Here is a 26,488-nt window from a genome sequence, read left to right as displayed (position 1 = left end):
AAAAAAACGTATGTTATTGTACTGTAAAAACTGATATGAATTTTTGCAGCCCTGGTTATTATAGTTAACTTCACTGGTGCCGATCGCTTCACCACTTCTCATATTCTGTCTTTCTGCTTTATTGTGTTCACCGTTGCCACTGACAAATCTGAATTCTGCACAATACTTGTTAATGTTTGGCTATTTTCATATATCCTTATTATTTTAATTTTCTGAACCAAATCGATCGCTTTCCTTTTCTTTATTTTTTACGATGTTGATTTTAAATCTAATAGCTTCCCTTTATTTTTTACAATTCTTTATTTCTGGGCACTCACCAAAAGAATGGAAGAGAAGCTAAGAACTACACAGCGAAGAATGGAACAAATTATATTGGGAATCAGACTGTTAGATAAGAAGAGAAACACATGGATTAGGCAGCAAACTCAAGTAAAGGACTAAAATTTCCATCGTCTCCCCTTCAAAACTTAATTATTACTATAACTCTAAAATGATATATGTATACTATATAAACAGTGTTAAATGTCGCTTATGGTTTGGTCACCAAAATTATAATGGTTCTTTAGATTTTTAACAGATGCACTGTTTTCAAACTTTTGAATAATTTCAAGTTTTTGTTTAATTGAAAGCATAACTCTTGCATTTGCCCATCATTTTCACGATTTCTAAACAAAAAAAAAAAAAAAAAATGTTACTATAAAAAAAAAAAAAATTTCCCACATTCCTGACAAAAAACGAAACAAAATTTGTCCCTTTGTGGTGCGACAGCACACAGCAATCAATGCCGAGGCACCAAAACAAACTAAACATTTGGTCTCTCTCTTTTTTTTGGAGGGGCGGGTGTGAAGACAGCGGGAGTTGCAAGATAATAGGCACACAAATCTCTCAATGATGACTTATAATGCCGCTTCTTCTCCCTTGTTTATGACTTTGCTGCGAAATATCTGTTTATGCCTATTCTAGTTATTACTTGAATTTTATGATTTCTGGTTGATTTTTTTTTTTTTTTTTTTAAATTTGGAATCTTGAAATGTTAATCCAGTTAATCCGATCTTGGTAAATCGAGAGTCTGCTGTTTATGGCAAAATATGGACTGAGTTGCTGATGCACCTTTTTAGGTGCATCAGCAACAACAACCAGCCAACCATCCAACAGTTAGTAGCCCTGTCAGTTCTTGTTGGATTGCCCACATCACAGAGTATGTTTTCACGGTGGAGAAATGACTGAAAGGTGAGGCTTTCATCACATGTCAAGCCGAGATCAGTGTGGGACCCCATTTTCTTTATCTGAAATCCATTATAAGCTCTGATGTCATTCTTATCTTCTTTTTTAGAAAAGTGATAGAGCTGATCTGGATATGGTGAGTTCCAGAAGTATACTCCCACCCAAATATTTTGGAATCAGTGTATATCAAAGTTTTTGTTAATTTTTTTTGAAATTAGCAATGGCAATGTAAGATTTAATATAAAAAAACAGCAAACTACAAAGTATTTTAAGGTTTCTTATTAAGCATTTCAAAATTTACAGCAAAAGAATATTGAAATGATTAATATTAACAACTGTACTGATTTTTCATCAAAATATCCTCTACAAGATTTTATCACTGCGTTACACAGATGTGGCATTCTGATGCTTAAATTTTTAATAGTATCTTGATTAACATTATTCCAAGCAATTTGCAAGGTTACCCATTATTTTGTGAAGATGGGCAGACTAGATCAGGGGTTCCCAACGTTTTTCAAGCATCGACCCCTTACAAGAAAAAAAAATTTCCATCGTCTCCCCTTCAAAACTTAATTATTACTATAACTCTAAAATGATATATGTATACTATATAAACAGTGTTAAATTTAGATTTTGTTCAGATGGAAGGACAATCTATGTACGAGTAGAATTTTAAACTTTTTTTTTTTAGTCTTCAACACAAAATTGACTTTTTTTAATGCCTAATTATCTTCAACGGAAACAAACAGGATTTTTAGAGTGGGCATTTCCCTCTATATAGCACCCAAAACACATATTGTTAAAAATTTCAAGATAATTATGATAAGTGTTTGGATTTTTTAATCAGTGGTGTATTATTAGTATTATTATTATTAGCTATATGGTGTAAGGAAGCCTGAGGCTTATGCTGTACCAGCCAAAAAAAAAAAAATTTCTGAATTACCCTGAGAGAGAGAGAGAGAGAGAGAGAGAGAGAGAGAGAGAGAGAGGAATCACCAAGAAATAGAAGAATGATGATATCCAGCTCAGGACCCTGGATGTGCCAAGCCCATACTCATTGAAATAAGCAAAATGTTCCAATAATAATTTATTGTACAAAATAATATTACATACAAGTATGAAGTCAGTAATAGTAAATAGGAAACGTAAAAAAAATATTTATGAAAAATAGTACAAAAAGTATATAAAAATAAAAGAAAATAATATCATATTTATATTATTAAAGAGATGGTTGGGCTTGATGTTTAAATATAATGTTTGAAATATTTGGTTAAAAATTACTTAATATTATTCGTAAATCTCCGCGTTCTGATATATTTAATCTACTTCTACTTTTTTTTAATAAATTATTCAGGTGGCTAAAACCTGCGTCCACTAAATAAGAACTCGGAAAGGCTAACAATAAGGGTTCAAATATATGTTTTAATCCTGGGCATTTTTGCCATATATTTTTTGAATTCCAAAATTTTGCATATCCATTTGTTTTGAACAAAACTTTTACTTCGAGATCTTCTCTAATTTCAATTAATTCTTCTTGTAAAGAAATATCTATTCTGGTTATGTCACATTCAAATGGCTCAACAATCCACGATGGTACATCCAAGTTTTCGAGATCTTTAAAGCGAACATTCATATCTTCTTTCAATTTTTTCAAATATTCGGTATATAATAGTATATCATCAGCAGAAATTTTATCTTTTTTGAGAATAGACAGTTGTCTTAAATTTTCAAAATAACAAAAATCTGATTGGTTTAGTGTGGATAAAAAAAGATCAATTTTAGAACGAAACACAAGAATAATTGTCCGTGCTTGAATAAGATTAATATCTTTTCCTTGTAACTTATTTTGGATATTGTTAAATTGGGAAAACATATCTGCTAAGTAAAATATATGCCTTTTTAAATCTAATAATTGCATTCCCATAAGTTCATCAATTTGAAGGAGAAATTTTACAACTGTATCAAAAATTTTGACTAATCTCTGTAAACAATTGCCTTTGGACAGCCAGTGCACATCTGAGTGAAACAACAAATTATTATATATTTCGTCATTGCTATCACACAATTGTGCAAAAAGACGATCATTTAAAGATTTCGATTTTATAATATTTATAGTTTTTATGCACATATCTAGAACATCATGAAGTTTTTCATTAAATTTTTTTGCAACTAAATGTCTGTGCAAAACACAATGCACTGTTTTAATGTTCCGGACTTTTTTCTTCAGATGAGCTAGAAATCCTCTATATTTGCCAATCATTGGAGATCCTCCATCACAAGTCTGCCACAATTACATTGGAGATAGGTATTTTATATTTGTCTAAAAATTTTTCAAAACAATCAAAAATAATTTCACCTGTCGTGTAAGTCTCTAATTTCTCAGCAGTAAGAAATTCTTCTGTTGTTTCTTCTTTTCTTGGGCTATAATAGCGAACATAAATCATCATCAGTATGCTCATTCTTCCGAAAGTTGCCTCGTCTAACTGAATGGCGAATTTATTTGTTTGTAGATCAAATAATAAAGACTTTTTAATATCCTTGGCCATTTCATCGATGTGACGTTGCACTGTGTTATTACTCAGCGGAATATTTTTTTAATGTTAGATCTGGGTCTATCTTCATTACAGTACTTATTACCTCTCTTACTGCAGGTAAAATTAATTTTTCACCAACTGTATGATGTTGTTGTTGTTATTTGTTTTTTTTTTTTTTTTAGACCATATTGCTCCAGGATATGCGGTGGTCATTCCAACTGTATGAGGATATCCTCCTTTTGCAGTTAAAAGTGATATGTTGTAAGATGCTTCCATTCCACTTTCAACATTTTTAGAAGTGGATGATTTAAAAAATGACTTTAGTCCCGTTTTTGAACGTAAAAAAAATTTTCTTTTAAATTTTTAAAATAATCTAAATTATTTTCTTTTTTTATTAGGATGCATTCTTTCAATGTGCTCTTTCATCTTTGATGGCTTCATAGCATTGTTAGTAAATGTTTTTTCACAGATGAGACAGAGGCATTGTATCATTTCCCGGCGTAGAAATAAACCCTAATCTCAAATATTCTTGGGACTGACATATTTATTAAATTCATTAAAATTAAATTAAAATAATCAAAAATAATGAAGCAATGACATCTGACAAATAATTATTATATATATACTTACAACTATTCACACAAATTAATATATTTTTATAAACTGCATCTACCATAAAATAAATATAAAACTAATGTATGTTTAAATTTCGACCTTACTCGTCGTTGCACTCTAAATCCATACTATAACTCTGGTCACTGAAACAAGGGAAATTGCACGTGATGGTCACGTAGTGTTCAAGTGAACAATAGGCGGGTCTAAAGGGCCAGTATTACATTATACAACTTGCTAGCTGCACAAAAACACTAAACCAGACTTCTGAACAATACGAAAATTTTAAAATAAATGAATTTAGTTAAGAAAAATGAATAAAAAAATTAAATATAAGAATACAACAAAGATCTTATTTAAAGAACCACTAATAGTTCATTGACCCCCAAAATACCTTGAAAGGTTCATCGACCGCTTTCAAATTTTCATCGACCCCGCTAGGAACTCCTAGTTTATATGATCCTGTAAAAGCTCTATTTTGTATAAGTCAGGAGATTAGGATGGCCACACCATAAATTGCAATATCATATTTTTTAGTTGCTAAAAAGTCCCTGCAGAGCGTAGAGCTGTGCTTTGGGTCATTGTCTTGTTGTAACATAAAATTTCTTCCACAAAATCCAGAGGATATTGCATTATATTTTTATGCATTATCTTAAAACTCCAATTCTGATTGTCACCCACTCCAAAAAAAAGAAGCAACCACAGATTATGATGAAAACACCACCTTGCTTGACTGTAGGCAGTAATTTCAAATTTCAAATTTGGATTCACCCATGAATTATTCATTAATAAGGGCTTCTGAATCACTACAGGGCCATGAGGTGTCTTCTTTGTAACTGTGCCACATTAGTTAATCAAATTGGTCAGAAAAGTTCTACCCTTAAAAATTCATTAAGTGACTACTGTGTAATTGCATTTCTGTCCAGATGATCCTGCATTTCTTGTTTAACTGCTGACTCCATTATTTTTAGTGGTACAGAAGTCATGATTTTATTTAGTGAATAATTACATGCCTAGAGGCATGTAATTATTCACTTTGGCCTTTGATATTCCTTCATTTGTGAATAAGAGAGATATTTGTACATCTCCAGTGTGTAAGGACCTACCCTGAATCCAAGAATGCTGTCATATTTATGGGTAAAGGTTTGTTTACCTGTTTTAAATATAATTGGATGTATTCTACAGACTGCAGCACCTTATTTACTTTTAGCTTCAATAATTTCTTATTCCTTCTCAGTTGTTCCCAAATAATTTAGTTTCCAGTTAGAATTACATAACATTTCTAGTGTCCTCATCCTTATAAATTTATTAACACATAAAAGTAGATGCAAAATTAGTTACTCAGTTTGTGAGAAACCTGAGCAGGATTATCAGTAGTGTTATGCCATTCATATATAGTGGGACAGCATGGTTCATAAGCAAAGAATTCTTTGATATTTTTATTTGCATTCTTATGTAGACATCTTAGCTGCCCAAATCCTTGTAGTAACTTGATTGTAGGCTAGTAAAGTAACTTGATTGTAGGTTTCTATGTCACCTCAAAATTTCTAATAATCCCATGTATTTTTCTTATCTGCCTGTAGTCGCATCAGTTTTATCTGACATCCCTTTAGCTCTATAATTGGAACACTATTCTTTTTTGTTGGTTAAAAATTAAAAAAAAAAAAAAAATTAAATTAAAAATTTAGTAGCTTTTATGATTACTTACCCAAATGTTTCCAATTTAGAATTTGTAGTAGTTAACATCATCAGCTGGTCTGTCTAAAGTGAATTTAAAAACTAAGACCATTGTTGTCACCTTTATGAAAGCAAAGTCTTTTCCCTTTACCCTTGACAGCATTTAAATTTCTAAGTAAAACCTGCATCAATACACTCTGATTACTGCTCCTGGTATATCCTTTATTTGGAGGTTTTTAATGATTTTAAAGAGTCACTGCTGACCCCTTATGCATTTTGAGAGTATTTTTTATTTTATTAGCTGACATGCTGGTTTAGAAAACAGTCATCCAATAAATCCAGAAATGTTCTGCTGCTGTGTGTTTGACCAGCCCACAAATTCCAGTCATTATCTAGAAAGATAAAATCATCCATTATAGGACAGTATGATATAGTAGTAGTAGTAGTAATGGCAAATGAAGAAAGAAAGCAAGCTTTTATAGCATCAGCCTAAAAAAAAACATTTCACCCATCCCTCCAAGAATTTGTCTAGTTCTTCCTTGAATTTATTCAAGCCACTCACTTCCATTACAGATGGAAGCCTGTTCCAACAATCAACCACCCGCTGCCTAAAGGAAAAGTTTCACACATATATCCCGCAACCATCCTTCCTCAACTTGGATTTATGAATCCTCATGTGTGTATTCTCAGCAAATGGGAAGAATACCATTAACATGGTATTCTTCCATGGTATGTGGCAGTGATCACAGTGTACAAATGTGGAATTTACTTAAAAATATAACTACCATCAGGGGTAAAGGGAAGGGATTTTGCTTCCGTAAAGGTTGATTACAGTGGTCTAAGACAGTTTTAATGACTGACTGACTGATGGTGTTACCAACAGCAAATTCTAAGTGGGAAGCATTCGAGGAACTAATCGTGGAAGCTACTAGGCTTTTCATACCAATTAAGAAATATTGTTCAAGGTTTAGGCCTAAATGGATGTCAGATGAAATAATGGGACTTGTGGCAGAGAAGAAAAATGCGTGGGATGCATATAAATTATCAGGTGACACAGAAACCTATGGCAGATATAAGCTAGTCTGTAATCAAGTCACAAAGGAGATTAGGCAAGAGAAGGAAGATTATGAGAAATCTTTGGCAAAGGATGCTAAGAAAAATAGCAAGGACTTTTTTACTTATATAAACTCTAGAAGGAAGGGGATGAATCAGATTGGTCCACTTGTTATTGATGGTTCGACTGTTGATGATCCTGCTCAGATAGCTGATAATCTGAATAAGTATTTTGCATCTACATTCACACGAGGAGTTATTAAGCAAGGAAAATGCTGGAAGTTGATCAAACTGTAATAGGGTACTTAATGATTTTGTAATAACTGAGAGCAAAGTGGAGGAGAAATTGTTGAAGTTAAATACAAGAAAGGATCTATCCAGTTATATTAAAGGAAGTTAAATACAAATAGGATCTATCCAGTTATATTAAAGGAAGTTAAATACAAATAGGATCTATCCAGTTATATTAAAGGAAGTGGCAAAGGAACTAAGCAAAACCTTAGCGATAATTATGAGAGCATCCTTTGACTCAGGGGAAGTCCCCATGGACTGGAGATGTGCAAATGTATCCCCAATTCACAAAGGGGGATCAAAGGGTGATACAAGTAATTACAGACCAGTTAGTTTAACTTCTGTTCCAGGGAAAATAATAGAGTCACTGTTTAAAGATACATAGCAGGATCATCTAGACAAGACTGTAGTAATAATTCAGACAGCATAGGTGTGTTAAGGGAAAGTCTTCTGACAAATTTGATTGGATACTATGATGTGGTAACAAAGGAACTGGATGCAAAAAATAATTCTGATATCATATACTTGGATTTCAGGAAAGCTTTTGACATTGTTGCACATGGAAGACTACTGTACAAATTGGAGCAGTATGGTATTAAGGGTAAGTTATTGTTTTTTATTAGCTATAAGGTGCAAGGTAGACTGAGGCTTATGCTGCACCAGCCCAAAAAAATCCTGTGTTACCCTGAGAGAGAGAGTGATTTTTTTTTTTTTTTTTTTGATTTGGTAGTTGTTGGCGCATCGGCTTCTGTGGCCATATTGCACCTCCCAAGGTTTTTGCAGTAATTTTATCTAAGCCAGAGGCGGGAATCGAACCCGCGACCTTTGGGTTGCCGGGCAGGTACTTTACCCACTCGGCTAGCCCGGTCGGCGAGAGAGAGTGAGAGAGAGAGAGAGAGAGAGAGAGAGAGAGAGAGAGAGAGAGAGAGAGAGAGAGAATCAGAAGTAGAAGGGAATCAACAAGAAAGCAAAAAAGAGCTAGCATGATGATATCCAGCTAGGGACTCTGGGTTTGCCAAGCCCATACTCACCAGATGTGAGCCCCAGGGGTCTTGCTATAATGGATAAAAGGGTGATTGAGTGGGAGAAGACAGAGTGGTAATCAGTGGAAGTTGCTCTTTGTGGACTAATGTGTAATTAATGAGGCCCCCCCCAGGGTGGGGTTCAGTGTTGGGCCTATTGTTGTTTTGTATATTTATTAATGATATTGATGAAGGTATATCAGGCTTAATGTCGAAGTTTCAGATGATACAAAGGTTGGCAAGGTTGTTAATGGCAGTGTGTTTTTAACAACAGGATGTAGAAAATTTGGGGAGATGGGCTGAGAAGTGGCAACTGAAGTTTAACATTGACAAATGCAAAGTATTGCATATGGGTAGAAATAACCCCAGAGAAACATACCAACTGTGTGGTACTACATTTAGTGTGGTAGAAAATGAAAAAGATCTGGGGGTAATTGTGCAGTCAGAGGTGAAGTTTTCTGAGCAATGCAGACAGGTTGCCAGAGCAGGTCATAGGATATTGTCAATGATATACAGGAATTTTGCTAGTAAGAAAAGGAGGTGATTATTCCTCCTTTGTATAAGGCAATGGTCAGGCCACTCCTTGAGTACTGCTTACAGGTCTGGAGGTCTCATTTTAGAAAGGATGTAGAGTTGATTGAGTGTCTACAGAGAAGGGCAACAAGATTGGTTAGGGGAATGAAGGGGTTGTCTTACGAAAAAAGGCTTAAGTTCTGCAAATTGCAGCGGCTGGAGACTAGGTGTCTGTGAGGTGATCTTATTGAAGTGTATAAGGCCTTGAATGGGCTGAGCATGCTGAATTCTGATGGGATTCTTCTGCTTGCTCAGATTACGAACCTGAGGGGGCATTGATTCAAATTGAGGAAAGACAGTTGTAGAATAGATGTGCAGAAATGTGCTTTTAGCCAGAACAAACTGTCATTGTGGAAGTTAATAGTTTAAATAAATTCAAGGAGGAACTGGGCAACATTTAGAGGGAATGAATGTGTGAAATTGTTTTTTTTTTTTTTTTTTTTTTGGCTGATGCTACATAAGCTCAAACTCTTTCTTGCATCACATGCCTGCATTACTACTACTACATTCAGCTTATTCAATCCAGTCAAGGCTTTAAACACATCAGTGATATCTCCCCACAGGTGCTTAGTCTCAAGATGCTGTAATTTGCAGAAATGAAGCCTTTCTAGGTAGCAGCAGTCGTTTGTTCCCTTCACCAATCTGGTTGCCTTTCTCTGCACCTGTTCCAGCAGATCTACATTCTTCCTAAAGGATGTAAATCCTTTAGTATACAGTACTCAAAATGCAGCCTAACCATGGCCTTGTACAAAGAGATAACTACCTCCTTATCCCTGCTAGCAAAGTTTCTGTATATCATTAACAAAACCCCAGGAGCTGGCCTGACAGCATTTCTGCACCACTTAGACAATTTCATATCTGACTGTGCAATTATCCCAGATCTTTCTCATTCTCCACAACCCTGATTGTAGTATTACATAGTTGATAAAATTACTCTGGGGTTACTGCTACCCATATCAGTATCTCACATTTGTCTATGTTAAACTTGAACTGTCATTTCTCAGCCATCAACCTAATTTTCCTATATCTTGTTGCAGTAGCTCACCCTGAAGACTGTTGTTAACCACCCTGCCAACCTTTGTATAATCAGGAAACTTAGACATTAAGTCTGATATACCTTCATCAATATAATTGGTAAATATTGAAAACAACAATGGACCCAGCACTTAACCCTGGGGAACTTCTCTAATAATATTAGTCCATGAAGATCAATACCCATTGATAACCACTCTCTATCTTCTTCCACCTAACCACCCTTTATCCTCAGCAGTAACATGTCCTTAATGCCCCATTGCTCCAGTTTGTATAGCATTCTTTTATGTGCAACAGTATCAAATGTCTTCCTGAAATCTAAGTATATGACGTCAAAATTATTTTTTGCATCCAGTTTCATGGTCACTACATTATAGTAACCTATCAGATTGGCTAGGCAAGACTGCCCCTTGACAAAACCATGCCATGATTGCAGTATAATTGTATACCTTTCCAAATGGTCCTGCATTACTTCTTTAACTAGCGATTCCATTATTTTCCCTTGAACGGTGATGTTAAGCTAACAGGTCTGTAATTACTCATGTTGCTTTTAGATCCCTCTTTATGAATTGGAGATATTTTCACACTTCTCCAGTCTATACAGACCTCCCTTGAATCCGAGGATGCTCTCATAATTATGGCTGAGAGTTTGCTTAACTCCATTGCAGCCTCCTTTAATATAATTGGATAGATTCCATCTCCCCTAGGTGCCTTTTTTATATCTATCCTCAACAAATTTCCCTCCACTTTCCTTTCAGTTTTTACAAAGTAATTTAGCTCCTTGTTAGAATTTGATAAACTTCTTACCTCCCCTACCTTAAAGAATTCCTCATGTGTGAATGTAGATGCAAAATACCTATTCAATTTGTCTGCAACCTGAGCAGGGTCATGAAGAGTTAATCCATAAACATCAAGTGCTCCAACCCCTTCCTGCTACTGTTAATATAAGCATAGAGATCTTTGCTGTTTTTCTGTGCATTCTTTGCCAGAGACTTCTCATAATCTGCCTTAGATTGCTGCAGGTCTTTTACTTGCAGATTATTAATGCTTGAAGAATCACTACTGATAACCAGATCAAGAGGTATTGTTTCCTCTAGTTGCCTCTCTCACATGCTGCTGTTGAAATCAGTCATCCAAGTAATCCACAAAAGTCTTGCTAGTGTGTGAGTGACCAACACACAAATTCCAGCCAACATTGATGAAATTAAAATCTCCCATTATGAGACATTTTGATTTGCTGGCCCATTCTATTTCCCTGTATAGCTGTATGTATACTCATCACACTCTTTAGGCCTATAACGCACTACAGCTCTCAGTTTTATTTTCCCAGTGGTTATATCATACCAAACATTGCACTTGTCACCCAAGTCAACTGGATACACAACCTTAGATTTAATATTCTTCTAAACTAAGAGCATAGCTCTTCCACCTTTCTTATCAAGATGCATGATATTTCAGAGACTGCTGGGAGCCATTGTGGTACAAATAAACACATGGGTTGTGTTAGGGTAGCTAAGAATAGAAACAGGTGCAGGTATACTTGCGTGTACACCAATGCTAGGAGTTTAGTAAATAAATTTGATGAATTTGAGGTATTGCTCAAAACATCAAAGCCAGATATTGTTGGGATATCAGAGACGTGGTGTCACACAGATATAAGGGATGCAGAACTGGAATTTGGGGAGTACAACGTCTACAGAAAGGATAGACAGGATAGGAAGGGGGGAGGGGTTATGCTATTAGTTAAGAAACACATAAAAACCAAGGAAGTGAAGCCAGTCGACATCGCTGGACAGTGCAGTGTTGAGTCAGTTTGGTGTGACATAAGCACTGGGAGATCAAAATTGAGTAGGAGTGTGCTATAGGCCTAATGACTCTGATGAGTATAATAAGAAACTGTACAGGGAAATAGAGTGGGCCAGTAAATCAGAGAGTCTTATAATGGGAGATTTTAATTTCCCAGATATTGCCTGGAATTTGGGGGCTGGTCACTCACACACTAGCAGGGCTTTTGTGGATTTATTGGATGATTGTTTTCTACATCAGCATGTTCGGGAGACAACTAGAGGGAGTAATACTCTTGATTTGATTATCAGCAGTGATTCTTCTGCTGCATTAAGAATCTGCAGATAAATGAACCACTAGGTGGCAGTGATCACAGTGTGCTGAAGTGGGATTTACTCAAAGAGGTAACTACCATTAGGGGTAAAGGGAAGGGTTATTGCTTCCGTAAAGGCGACTACGATGGACTGAGACAGTATTTAAATTCTATACAGTGGGATCAACTGATGATGTTACCAACAACAAATTCAAAATGGGAAGCATTCAAAGAACTTATCTTGGAAGCTACTAGGCTTTACATACCAACTAAGAAATATTGTTCAAAGTTTAGGCCAAAATGGATCTCAGATGAACTAATGAGGCATATGGCAGAGAAGAAAAATGCATGGGATACTTACAAATTAACACATGACACAGAAGCCTATGATAGATACAAGTTGATATGCAACCAAGTTACAAAGGAGGTTAGGCAGGCGAAGGCAGATTATGAGAAATCCTTGGCAAGGGATGCAAAGAGTTCTTTACTTATGTAAACTCTAGAAGGAAGGGGATGAATCAGATTGGTCCACTTGATATTGATGGGTCAACTGTTGATGATCCTGCTCAGGTAGCTAACAAACTAAATGAATATTTTGCATCGACATTCACACACGAAGAGTTATTCAGCGAGGGGAATGCCAGAGGTGTATTCAACTCTAGCAGTAAGCTACAGAATCTTGAAATAACTGGGAGTAAAGTGGAGGAGAAATTGTTGAAGATAAACAAAAGAAAGGCACCCGGGGTGGATGGGATCTATCCAGTTATATTAAAAGAGGCAGCAAAGGAAGTAAGCAAACCCTTAGCCATAATTATGAGAGCTTCCTTGGACTCAGAGGAGGTGCCCATAGACTGGAAATGTGCAAATGTGACCCCAATTCACAAAGGAGGATCAAAGGCTGACACAAGTAATTATAGACCTGTGAGCTTAACTTCTGTTCCAGGAAAATTAATGGAGGCACTGGTTAAAGAAGCACTGCAGGATCATTTAGACAAGACTTCAGTTATAGCTCGGACACAGCATGGTTTTGTTAAGGGGAAGTCTTGCCTGACCAATTTGATTGGATACTATGATGCAGTCACAAAAGAACTGGATACAGGGAATAGCTTTGATATTATATACTTGGATCTTAGAAAGACTTTTGATACTGTTGCACATGGAAGACTGCTACACAAATTGGAGCAGTGTGACATTGGAGGCAAAATTGCTGCTATGGATAAAGGGGTGGTTGAGGGCGAGAAGACAGAGAGTGGTAATCAATGGACACTGCTCATCGTGGACTAATGTTATTAGTGGAGTCCCTCAGGGCTCAGTGTTGGGTCCATTATTGTTTTCTGTATTTATAAATGATATTGATGATGGTATATCAAGCTTAATGTCCAAGTTTGCAGACGATACAAAGGTTGGCAGGGTTGTCAAGGACACTGCTGACACTATGCTGCTGCAACAGGATCTGGAAAGGTTGAGCAGATGGGCTGAGAGGTGGCAAATGAAGTTTAACATTGACAAATGTAAAGTACTACACATGGGAAATAGCAACCCCAGAGCAACGTATGACAACGTAGACTGACAGTGGTAGAGAATGAAAGGGACTTAGGGGTGGTTGTGCAGGCAGATATGAAGTTCTCTGAGCAGTGCAGACGGGCTGCAAGAGTAGCACATGGTGTATTGTCAATGATATATAGGAATTTTTCAAGCAGGGATAAGGAGGTGATTATTCTCCTGTATAAGGCAATGGTCAAGCCACACCTAGAGTACTGTATACAGGTCTGGAGGCCTCATTTCAAGAAGGATGTAGAGCTGCTGGAACGAGTACAGAGAAGGACAACAAGATTAGTGAATGGAACAAAGGGGTGCTCTTACGAAGAAAGGCTTAATTTTTGCAAATTACAGTGTCTGGAGACTAGGCACCAGCGAGGTGATCTGATAGAGGTGTATAAAGCCTTGAATGGTTTGAGCATGCTCAATGCTGATGGGATTCTTCCTCTAGCTCAGAATAATCACCTGAGTGGGCATAAATTCAAATTGAGGAAAGACAGATGTAGGATAGATGTGAGGAAATTTGCCTTTAGCCAGCGGGTGGTTGGTAGGTGGAACAGACTTCCATCTCTTGTCGTGGAAGTTGATAGCCTAAATAAGTTTAAGGCTCAGCTGGACAGGTATTTTGAACGAACAGAGGGGTGAAGTGGAAGTGGGTTTTTTTTTTTTTTTTTTTGGCTGATGCTGCATAAGCTTGCTTTCTTGCATCAAATGCCTCTACTAATGCTATCCTATCTGTCCTCTCTGTATGGTATTGCACTCTCCATATCCAAATTCAGCATCATTTATGTCTGCCTGACACCACATCTCCACTAACTTGTGATTTTTTGGCAACATTTCCCTGTACTTGTTAAATAAGTCCTCAGATCTCGTATTCGTCATATCATTAGTGTCAACGTGTTCAACAATATCACCTTTTGTGCCCTTAAAAGATGATATCTACACAACATCATCTACTTTTGCCTATGGCAGACATGCCCTGGTCATATTTCTTCTTATGCAACATGTTTTCCGTTTCCTTGACAATTGTCACTGTGTTGTCTGATGCACAAGAGTGAGCTCTGGTGTTGAGTTAGGCAGCTGAGAGCTTTATGGGTCACCCATTTTAATTCCTTTAAGGGCATCTACTGTACTCTTCAAATTGTCATAAACTTCCATCAGAATGCTGATTTGTCACGTAAATTCTTCACACTCTCTGCACTATTGAATACACCACGAATTGTCAAATTAATAGAGTAAGCTTATCTGCGAAAAGATCTAAACCTCCCAAACATTTCCTAATTCATTTCACAAATATATGTCTCAACTGTAATCTCAACGATGTCCATTTCCACTTGCAGTCTGCCAAACCCCATGTACTTTTTCTGACAGAATCTCAGTTATCGGTTGATTCAACTACTGCTCATCTCAGTTGCCCAAATTATTCGCTGTATGATTCTTTTCACCTCAAAGGTACATATGTCCGTTATGATATTCCTTGTCAATGACTTGGTAATTTGGAATCTCCTCTTTTTGATCTTCTCTGGCTTAAAATCTCTCTACCCCATTGTGTCAAATTCATCTGTTGTCTCTACCATTCTCCCAACTCCACTAATTCCTTAGAGCTCATTGATTTCCTATCTTTGCAACTTGACTTTCTCCAGTCCAACTTTCCTAACAGTGAGGTAATTTTCCTTGGTGATTTTAATGTTCACAACTCCAGATGGCTTCTGTTTTTTAGTTACACCGACCCCGCTGGTCGAGATGCTGAGGCTTTTGCAATTACTAATGACCTTGCACAGATTGTTCATTTACCTACAAGAATACCGGACAATCCTAATCATACAGCCAACATGCTTGATCTTTTTCTCACAAACAACCCTTCTAAGTACACAGTTGAAGTGAGAGGTCTTTTAGCCACCTCAGATCACAACTTGGTGATTGTCTCTTCTCCAATGAAGCCTTTATCTCATGACTATTCCCAACCTCGTATTGTTTGGCATTACAAGAATGTTGTTGTTGTTGTTGTTATTTGGTTTTTAGGAGCATTAGCAACTAAGGCCATATTGCTCCGGTGCGGTGGTCATTCCCTGACTTTTCCGCATGCTCCGTATTTGGTGGTGACGGGCTCGAACCCCGGTCTAATCAAGACGCGTGTGCTACCACTGCTGCTCCTTCCCACCTGGCTACGGAGGCGCATTACAAGAATGCAAAATGGGATGACATATGAGATTTCTTTTCTTTCCTTGGTCAGATTACTGAATCAAATCTTCTGAAGTCAGTGTTTGCTCAGATCGTGTCAGTGAAATTATTCTTGCAGGAATGGAATCCTTTATCCCACGCTCCACTTTAAAATCTTGTCCTTTATCTCATCCTTTCTCTAAACCTTGGTTTTCCAATAAATGTGCTAAGGCTGTTCAAGAGAAGAATGTTGCATATCGTAATTGGCTTGTTTCTAGTTCTTCAGTTTCATTTCTGCCTACACCAAAGCTCGCAACAATTGTGAAGCAGTTATTAATCAGTCCAAACTAGAGTTTGAACAGCCTATGAGCAGAAAACTTGCTTCTTGCCCTAATGGTAGCCGAGCATTCTGGTTTCTTGCCAAAGCTATTGGCCGCAACTTTTGCCCATCTCTGCTCCCATCTTTGTCCGAACCAGATGGTTCTGTTGTCATTTCAGCCAAGAATAAAGCTGACCTGATAGCATCCCATTTTTCTTCCAACTCATGTATTAATTATCTTGGTAAAACACCTCCCACCATTTCCAACAAGCTCTCCATTCAATGCCTCCTTTGGTGTTCCGTCAAAAGGATGTCAGAAGAATTTTGATGAATCTTGGCGCTAAGAAAGCTCCAGGTCCCAATGGTATTTCTCCATTTGTTCTCAAAACCTGTGCTTCTGAACTTACTCCTGTTCTTTGCTGCCTTTTTTCACTTTCTTATTCCAAAGGTGCTTTTCCTTCTGCTTGGAAATTTGCTCATATCCAGCCAGTTCCTAAAAAGGGTGACAAATCCCTCCCATCCAATTATTGTCCCATTGCAATTACTTCTACTCTTTCTAAAGTAATGGAGAAATCAATTAGCCACCAACTCTTAAATACCTAGAAAACTTCCATCTGATCAACGATCGGCAGTATGGATTCTGTCAGTGTCGATCCCCTGGTGATATTCTGGCTTATATTACCCATTTATTGACTAATTCAATGGAAAAGTTTGGTGAAACACAAGCAGTTGCTCTTGACATCTCAAAGGCTTTTGATCGTGTTTGGCATAAAGGTCTTCTAAACAAGCTTCCATCTTTTGGTTTGCCAACTGTTTTTTGTAATTGGTTATCCAGTGTTCTCTCTGATCGCTCATTGAGGGTGATGGTAGATGGCTCTCTGTCTTCTAACTTCTCCACTAATGCCGGTGTCCCCCAAGGTTCAGTTCTTTCCCCGCTCTTTTCTCCTTGTATATTAATGACCTTCTTCCATTGACTGGAAGTCCTATCCATAGTTTTGCCGATGATAGCACATTGCATTCCACTTTACATTTTGAGAAACCTTGCCTGCTCAATCAGCTTCAACTTCTCGAAAATCTGCTACCAATTCCTTAATGCTGATCTTCAGGTAATTCTCCAGTGGGGCAAAGACAACTTAGTTGGTTTCAACCTTTCTAAAACTCAGTCTTGTCTTATATCTCGCAAAAAGAATTTTTCTGCTCCTATGCTTATCTTTGGTGACACTCCGATTTCTAGGCAAATGATATATCTCTTTTGGGGATTACCCCAACTTCTAATCTCTCTTGGTACAAGCACATTACAAATATTGCTTCCTCTGCATCTAAAAAACTTGGTTTTCTCTTTCGCTCTCGGCGTTACTTTTCTTCCAAACAACTGTTCACTCTGTACAAATTGCAAATCCGCACTACCATGGAATATTGTTCCCACATCGAGGTGGTGCTCCCAAAACCTCTCTCAGGCTTCTTGATTCCGTTCAGAAGAGGGCAGTTAGGTTAATTAATGATTCATCTCTAACAGAGTCTCTACACTCGCTGTCTCATAGACGTACTGTTTCTGCTGCATGCCTCTTCTACAGATATTTTCATCGGCAATGTTCTTCTGAATTGGCTTCTATAATTCCCGTTCTCTCTTTCAAAACAAACCGAACACGTGACACCAGCAGCCAACATCCATTTACTGTACAACTTCAAACGCACAGAACCTACTTCCCTCATACATATTTCCTGAAAATTACAATCTACAGAAGTTCAAGTCCAATGTCAGCAAATATCTTCTTTCGTCTTCTCAACCTCCAACCCAAGCACACTACTAAGTACTATAGGTTCTAATACCTCTCGTGTTTGGGGTTTACATTAAAAATAAAAATAAAAAAATAGGGATAAATGTAAAAGCATATACTGCTAGGAACACATATATGAGAGATAACTCGCAGTTTGTTTTGAACTTGAGTAGCAAATAATTATCTAAGGAACAACATGCCATATGAAAGGGTGCTGTTGTCACTAACTGTTTTTGCTTAAAATTATATATTTAATTTATTTAGTTTGTCCTTTAGTCTTCAGAACTGAGAGGGCACTGTTGTCACTAATTGTTTGGTATAAAGTAACGTGCTCAACATTTTCATTCTTTTGCTTAGAACAGTTCAATGTGGTAAGCAGTTTTTTTTCCTATTTATTTATTGATAAAATTGCTTATTCTAAATTAACTATTCTTACTTATCTGTTCAGCATAGAACATATGCTATTTGGTAGTAATGGGTTAATTTAAATGATCTGCACAGATTGTCTATAATTTATTTTAAAATCAGTTAGTATTTAGGTATTTGGAATTAGCCATTCCTTTATTTCCTTATTATTCCATATTATTCTATATTTAATCATTATCTTAATCTATTAAACACCAACTGGTGTCCTCTTGTATATATACCAGGATCCCTTACTAAAGGGTCGGGCAGTTACTCCCGGTATATATCCTAAGTACAATTATATAAAGCTGTTTTCTTTACTTTTCACCTTTTACTATCTAACACTACTTTTTCATACCTCAAGATCTATTAGAGAAATTCGAGGGAAATTTAGATACTATTACTATACTTATTCCTACTTGCGAAAGAAATTTTCAAGATTATAAATGATGCTAGAACTAGGGGACATAAATTCAAGTTACGGGGGGGGAGGAGGGGGGGAATGTTCCCAAGCCATGTGTGTGACTGAAGCATATCGTGTACATCAGCAGAATAAATTTAATGCTTTATTACAAGAAGCATATACTGCTAGGAACACATATATGAGAGATAACTCGCAGTTTGTTTTGAACTTGAGTAGCAAATAATTATCTAAGGAACAACATGATCTCTTGACCCTCAGCATGAAGTTTGCGGTCCTTCCTTGTAAACCTCCCATTACACATTTGGCTATGGCTGTGGAAGTATCTCTCGACAAACCACCTGAAGAGATTATCTGTGTTTCCAAATACATAATTCGCTTTAAAATAGCTTCGATTTTGCAGCACATCCTGCCTATTACTAATAACCTCAGATGATGTCAATGGAAAGCTCTTTCTTCTTTGTACAAAGATGGCACTATTGTAGTTTTGCCTGCAGATAAGGGACGGTGCACTGTTGTCCTGGACAAGTTGGAGTATATTCGTAAAGCCCTTGCCCTATTACAGGATCAGGAGGTTTATGAAGCTGTGCAAGACTCCCCTGTGAAAGTATTGGAATCTAAAGCTAATAAACTTGTGCATTCTTGGTTTTTAGCTAATAAGATTCCCAAGAACATCCGCTGGAAGCTTCACTTGACAGATTGTCGACTCCCGCAGCTTTATGGACTTCCAAAGATCCATACCTCTGGTTGTATGAACTTTCTAAACATGTTGCCAAGTTATTAGCACCCCTTGATGGGAAAACTGTTTACACTGTTTGCAGTAGTGTGCATTTTCTGTGCATTATTAAAGATTTTATTATTTTTGAGAGCGAGGTTATGGTTTCCTTTGATGTGGTTTCTCTGTTCACTTCTGTTCCTCTACAACAGGCTATTGCCTGTGCGAGACATCTTTTGAGCAGGTATACCACATTGGGAGATAGAACCTCGCTCTCTACAGATGATATTTGTACTGCTCTCAATCTCTGTTTAACGGGGGGGGGTGATCATGTTCAATGACTCTCTGTGTTTCCAAATACAGGACACATCTATGGGTGCCCCTGTTAGTGCTATCATGGTCAATATCACCATGGAGGAACTTGAGAGTCAGATTTTCTAACCTATTAACTTACCTATTCCTATCACTCTCTGGTGGTGTTATGTTGATGATATTTTTGCAATTGTACCCCGGGGATCAGAATCTCGGCTGCTGCAATATCTCAATTCCCTGTCACCCGTCATTCAGTTTACGATTGAACTAGAGGTTGATAATACCCTTCCTTTTTTGGATGTGTTAGTCCAACACGTGGATTCGCGTTTGGTAACTTCCATTTATAGGAAGCCAATGTGTGCAGGCCAATTTACCAATTATGGCCATGCGCATGCCCCTGGTCATTTATGTAGCACTGCTCGTACTTTATTCTCCTGCGCTTGGATGCACTCTAGTTCAACTGGTGACAAGCAATTGGAGATATTTAAAATTAGGGTGGAGCTTTCAAATTGTGGCTATCCCCTCATGTTTTAGATAGATGTGAGCTTCAGGCTCACGAATTTGTTGTGAAAACTAATCCGCCTCACGTCAATCAATTTATCTGTACTGCCTACATCCCCTATTATCCAGGCATATCGGAACGGTTTGTTAGGATTTTGCGTCTCCATCATATACAATGTGTGCAACTTCTGGGGAGGAAATTACAATCTATTATTTCTAAGGTGAAAACATCTGTTCCTCCTTTCCTACAGAGTGGTTCCATATACTGTATTACGTGTCCGGATTGTGGGGGGGTATTATGTAGGCAAGTCTGGTAGAAGATTGAAAGATCGGGTTTCTGAGCATGAGGTGGCTCAGCAAACCGCTAATTTCGAACGCTCCGCAGTCACCGAACATTACTGGTTGAGCAGCACAATCCTGATCCCCAACAGGATATTGAAATCGTCGACTATTCACATGATTATCCCCAGCACTCATGGCTTGAAGCACTACACATAGCCACCAATAATAGTACTATGAATCTGATGAGGGGAGTACACTTACACCCTATTATAGAATGTACTGTATTGCAGTGCGATCATCACGTGTACCTAATTCTGCTTTACCGACACCAGACTGACGATACATGATCATGCCCAGCTGACTTATGCTATTGTAACCATTAATATATACTGAAGTACACCATTCACAGACTAGCTGATGAAGAGGCACTTCTCTTCGAAAGTTACCATGTATTTTAACGCTTTTATTATATATATTTTAACTCTATTATCTTATTGTATTTTAATGCTTTTATCTTATTTTATTTCTGTTTTATGTTATGTATATATAATTTTTATTTTAATAAATTTATTTTAACCAGTTAGTCGGTTGTCGCAAGAAACTTTGATGATATAATGCAACCCAACGCACAAGGCCTGTTTTCTAATAAATCTACTGAACCTCAGACAGAACTGGATGAGAAATGTATCTCAACGTTCATAAAGCCAGGCTTTATTAACATATAATGTTCATTATATGTTAATAATATTAATGTATAATATATAATGAACTGTTGGTATTAGCAGGTCCTGAAGTGATTCAAGTCTAACTACAGCATATACACTGTAGAGTGTACAGCTCTACAGTGTATATGCTACATTCAGAGAGAATCTGCTGGGATATAGTGTCTGGAAAGACAGTAGCAGATCCCACACATGATTTTGACTTCAAACCATCCGTGTATACTGGCAAGAAGTTTGAATTCAGCTTGGTGCGTTGAATAGAGGTGTAGGTAGTTGATGATGGAGTATCAGACATTACCCAGTACTTAAGGGAAAAGTCACGTGCTGGAATGAGAGCATGCCAAGGTGGAAGGGTTTGCCTTAGTGATTGGGCAGCCTTGTCTACCATAATCAGTGTTCTTCTCAGGACCTATTGAATGGGCACACCTCCCGGTGAATTTAACTGACTGCCTAGCTAAAATTTAAGCGATTCTCATGGCACCGTACGGTATTGCTCACTGATCTCAATCAATATTAATTCAAACATACTATGTGATTGAGGTCAATGCGACAGGAGCATATAATGTTAAATTATGCAATTAATTTTTGCTCTGGATCACTTAAGTCACATTTATAAATAACAAAATTTTATGATATTGTGAAGTATTACACTTCCCCACCCAGCTACTTCATAATGCCATCCGGCTGTCAAAATTTTCTGGGGAGAACACTGATAATATTCAAATTTTGGAGTAGTACTTGGACACGAATACCAAAAGGATGACTGGTAGTTTGATGGACTTTGTACAAATTTTCCCATCGTGGCTCAAAAACAGATGTCCATGTAAGATGGTCTGTTAGGGATTTGAGTTTTAAGGCATACTTGAGAGACAACTGTTTTCATTGAAGTGATAATGGTGGGTCATTTGCTTCAACATATGGGCTCTGGACAGGAGATGTTAAGAATGCTCCAGTAACAATATGCATATCCCGATGACGGTTTGTTAGTTTGTTATTTGGTTTTTAGGAGCATTAGCAACTAAGGCAATATTGCTCCGGGGATATGCGGTGGGCATTCCCTGACCTTTCCGCATCCTCCATATTTGGTGGTCACAGGCTCGAACCTCGGTCTAACCAAGAAGCGTGTGCTACGCACTGCTGCTCCTTTCCCACCTGGCTACGGAGGCGCCCCCGATGACGGATGGGGTTCAACAATTGTAGTATTCTGTTTCTGGCTGATGCAAGCATCTGGCACTGTAATACAGCTGAGATCACACAAATATCTGGCACTGTAATACAGCTGAGATCACACAAGTGTACGGTAGATAGTAGATATGTAGAATGGTACATTGATCTACATCCCAAGAAGGGAAAATATTCAGTTCTCTCATTCATTTTGTATGGAGTTGACAGATATGTTTTAGAAAGGTCAAACTTTTATCAAATACCATTCCCAAGAATTTTGTGTGTCACTGCTGGAATAGCATTTTGTCCAGGCCTCAATTCAGGTTCAAAACTGTATGCAAATGGTCTTTTGTGGCAAGACCTTGAATTCATTAGCCAGTGCCTAGGAGTTCAGGCAATCAATCGCTTGTTGCAGTTGTCTTTCAATAATTCTCATGTTGCATGACTGAGGAAATATGCTAAAGTCATCAACAGAGAAGGTGCTGTTTACTGTTGGAGGAAGTTGTTCTGTGTTAGAATTCACTTTGATAGCAGGCATGAGAGAATGAGGATCCTACACAAACTTGGAAAGACTGATTGCTAAAAGGTTTTTGATAAAAAAGGGAAGATGCTCTCTATGAAAGTCTTTTTTTTTTTTTTTTTTAAGATGCCAAATCTTGAAGTTGTGTTATACACTTTCTCTGTATTAAAGAATATAGATACCAGATGTTTACATTTTAGAAAATCATCCCAGAATGATGTTTCCAGTCTAATTAAAGGAACCAGAGTGGACTGGTTCTTTTGGAAGTCATACTGCATGCTGGAGAAGTCATTTGATTCTAAATACCAGACAAGATGAGTATTGACCATTCTCTCCAGAATTTTGTACAAACAGCTAGTAAGAGCGATAGGATGATAATTGGAGAATTTTAGGATCCTTTCCTGGCTTCACAAAGGCAAGAATTTCTTTACGCCAGGCATCCAAAAACTGCTCTTCAGTAAAGATTCTGCTATATAAGAGCAGGTGATCCATAGATTTTGGTGAAAGGTGCTTAATCATTTTATAATGGATACTATCTGGTCCAAGAACTTGTATTAGAGAGGGTTAGCTCTCTAATCTTTTCAGCTCTTGTGTGCTAAATGGCCTGTTGTAGAGATAAAGGTCCTTTGTTGTGAAGTGCCCGTTTTTCACTTTTATGTCTCAGGATCAGGAACTCTGGGGAATATGATCTGATTGCGGAGATGTTAGAAAATGTTTCCCCAAAAGCAGTGGATATTACAGTTGGCTCTGCAATAGTGCATCCATTATATTCTAGTATCAATGAAGGGTGCGATGTATATTTTCCGGATTTTTTCCGGATCATTTTCTGGATTTTTATCTCAGCCCACCTTACACCTTAGTGCTAGTGCTTAGTAATTGATGTTGTGAAATGGATCCACAATTCCTTTTGACTCTGATGGCAGATGTAGCATGCTTTGGTTCATGCATGTCAAAGGTATTAGATTGGCTGTGATAGGATATTGTCTGAATATCTTCCAAGCTTTGTTTCGAGCCTTCTTTGCTACTGTACGTTCTGCATTTCGCCAAAGTTTTGGAAATGTTTTCAGGATTGTAATTGCAGCTGCATGGACAGTGTTTTCTGTTATGTATGCCACTACATCATTTATTGGCTCCTGATTGTCTGTACTGATGTTAAACTCTGTCAGATGTTGAAAGGCATTCCAGTCTGCCTGATCAATTTTCCACTGTGGAGAACCTAAAAGGAAGACAAAGATTACTGATTAGGGTAGTTATCATAGGGAAGTGATTGTTTCCATGTGGGTTCTCCTCCACCTCCCAAATAAGTGAAGGGAAAACAGAAGAGGAAGAGATAGAAAGATCAGTGGTAGAAAATGTACGGGTAGGCATATGGAAGAAGGTGTTGGTTCCCACATTTAGAAGGGAGAGTTTATTATCAGTGGGCATATGCTCTATGACATGACCTCTTCCATTAATGTCAGCACTACCTTGGGTGTTATGTCCATTGTAATCCCCGAGAAGCAGGACAGGGGAAGGCAGCTGCACAATGAGATCATCAAGGTCTCTCTGGGAGATGTCATTCCCAGATGGCAAATAAATGGAACAGACTGTTAATAAAAACCAACTCTAAGGCGAATTGCTACCTGCTTCTAAGTTAGTGGAAGGCAACACAGGCTGGAATGGAGTCTGGTTGCTGACAAGGATGGTAACTCCTCTATGGGCAGGTCCATCCTCAGTTCTATCCTTCTGTATAATAGTAATATTATGAAAGGAAGGGTTTTTCATTTGCTTTCAGGTATGTCTCCTCCAAGCAAAAGCAAACTGGTTGGTGCTTTTTGCAGGAGGGCATTGATGTCGTCATATTTTGTTGGAATCCACAACAATTCCACTATAGGAATTTAGCCATTATTTTGGCTCGGTGTGTCTCCATCAGGCGGCTTTTGAAGTGCTGAGGGTTTACTTTTTGCAGCCTTGGATTTATCTGTTTTGGGGAAGTATGGATGCTGCCCTGTGTCCGTTTTTGCTTGAGAGATAGGATGTACTTCAGGTTTTTTATTCTTTTCTCTGACAATTTCTTTTGTGACTAGTAGAGCATTAGGAGGTGCAGATATGGAAGTGGCAGCTGATTGATTCTTCTATCCCCAGGGGCTCACATCTGGTGAGTATGGGCTTGGCACACCCAGGGTCCTGAGCTGGATATCATCATTCTTCTCTTTCTTGGTGATTCCCTCCTACCTCTCTCTCTCTCTCTCTTTGGGTAATTCAGAATATTTTTTTTTTTTTTGCCTAGTGCAGCATAAGCCTCAGGCTTCCTTGCACCATATGGCTAATAATAATAATAATAATAATAATAATAATATGTGGCTTTTTTATGAGCTTAACAGGTAGCATGCAATGGGAATGAGTGACTCTTTTGGTGGGATAGTCATTTCTGTTTGAGTTCTGATGAAACATCTCCCTACTACCAAATGTGTATATGTAGGTTTATTTTGTATTTAAAGATTTCGCCACTTTTTCTGCCTCTTGATATGATATTTTCAGCTCTGCCTTAAGTCTTTGTATTTCTGTTTCTTCTTTGTCTCTTGGCAGTTAATGCAGGTGGGTGTTGTAGTTGAATATGATATAGTTTCATGGTTCTTTGCAGCACATTGAGTGCGAGCAGGGGCTACAAGACAGGCCATTTGTGAATGTCCATATTTCTGGTACTTAAGCACCTTAAAGGATTTGGAACATATGGACACACTGGACAGTTAATATAGCCAAATTTGGTCTCATTAAGAGATGTCAGTGAATTAAACATCAGGATGATGTTTTTGGTGGGAACAAGTTTCCCATCCCAATGCATGAATATTTGTTTTTCAGCTGTCACTCTTTGGGGTTTTAATTCAGAACAGATTTTCTCTTCGGACACTTCAAGGAGATCCCATTCTGAGATGACACCACAGGATGAAGTCAGTGTCGTGAGGGGTAACTATGATCTGCATTCCTCCCATGCATGTGGCTCGGAAGAGCTGTTCTGAATGTTATTTACTTCTTGTCTGTACAAGTATGTCACGTGAGTAAAGAGCCAATCCTTTCTGGATAAAGAAGGGTGAGATTTTCCCCCATTGGTGTCTCGTTTGTGGAGTGTATTATCAGTTAGCGAGATGTTGGACATGATAAAACTTCTTTCTTTTTGCTGTGGTATCTTTAATGCGGTCAGCATCTAATTTTTTTAATAGGGATCATGTTGGGGCTCCAGAAGAAATAACATTATCAGGATTCAAAGTGTTTTTGTTTGTGGTTCAGTGCCTGGATCCCCACCCACCACAGAGCCCAAATGGGATGCCCACTACCCAGCAAGCAGCATATTATGCTGTTATCTTATGTGTATATTCAAGGGTTTGATCAAAAAAGTATCAAGACACTCTGTGAAAACTAAGATATTGTACTTACAGGGATGAAGATAGTCCCTTTTAATGTATGCGTGTCTGGCACATACACAATTATATTACCATTGCTCTGCAGAATTTTGTTTTATTGTTTTTGCATCTTCAAATATTTTGCCCTTCAAGG

The 26,488-nt window shown here is 37.6% G+C and overlaps 1 long non-coding RNA gene across 1 annotated transcript in view; it reads left to right on the top strand.

Moving 5' to 3' along the window:
- The window catches only part of LOC150083613 (uncharacterized), a 73,791-nt gene that overhangs the window by 25,553 nt on the left and 21,750 nt on the right, over window positions 1-26,488 (top strand). The window lies entirely within an intron of this gene.

The sequence above is a fragment of the Mastigoproctus giganteus genome, chromosome 7 (assembly GCF_048544385.1).
Source record: "Mastigoproctus giganteus isolate SK-2022 chromosome 7, ASM4854438v1, whole genome shotgun sequence".
Lineage (NCBI taxonomy): Eukaryota > Metazoa > Arthropoda > Arachnida > Uropygi > Thelyphonidae > Mastigoproctus > Mastigoproctus giganteus.
This window is presented reverse-complemented; position numbering and strand designations above follow the sequence as displayed.